The following is a 257-nucleotide window of genomic DNA, read 5'->3' on the forward strand; positions in this document are numbered from 1 at the left end:
TATAATTAATAATCTGTGTGTGGTATTGTTTGACTAACCAATTATTATTAATCTTTCAAGAGGCTGTATTACATTCTAGAGTGCTGCCAGATTATATCGAAAGGGACTCGAGTGACACTAGTGGCACTTGAGCAATGCACTGACAGGAACTCCTTGCTTACATCTATACTTTAATGTAACTTTTAATCGGCGGTCACCTGTCTAGTTCTTATTCATACAGTTATATATACAAAAACACTCACATACATATGTATGGC

The 257-nt window shown here is 35.4% G+C and overlaps 1 protein-coding gene across 1 annotated transcript in view; it reads right to left on the bottom strand.

The window, feature by feature from the left end:
- The window catches only part of LOC119592948, a gene marked incomplete in the record, with an annotated part of 16,897 nt that overhangs the window by 1,321 nt on the left and 15,319 nt on the right, over positions 1-257 (bottom strand).

This window comes from Penaeus monodon, chromosome 31 (genome assembly GCF_015228065.2).
Source record: "Penaeus monodon isolate SGIC_2016 chromosome 31, NSTDA_Pmon_1, whole genome shotgun sequence".
Taxonomy (NCBI): domain Eukaryota; kingdom Metazoa; phylum Arthropoda; class Malacostraca; order Decapoda; family Penaeidae; genus Penaeus; species Penaeus monodon.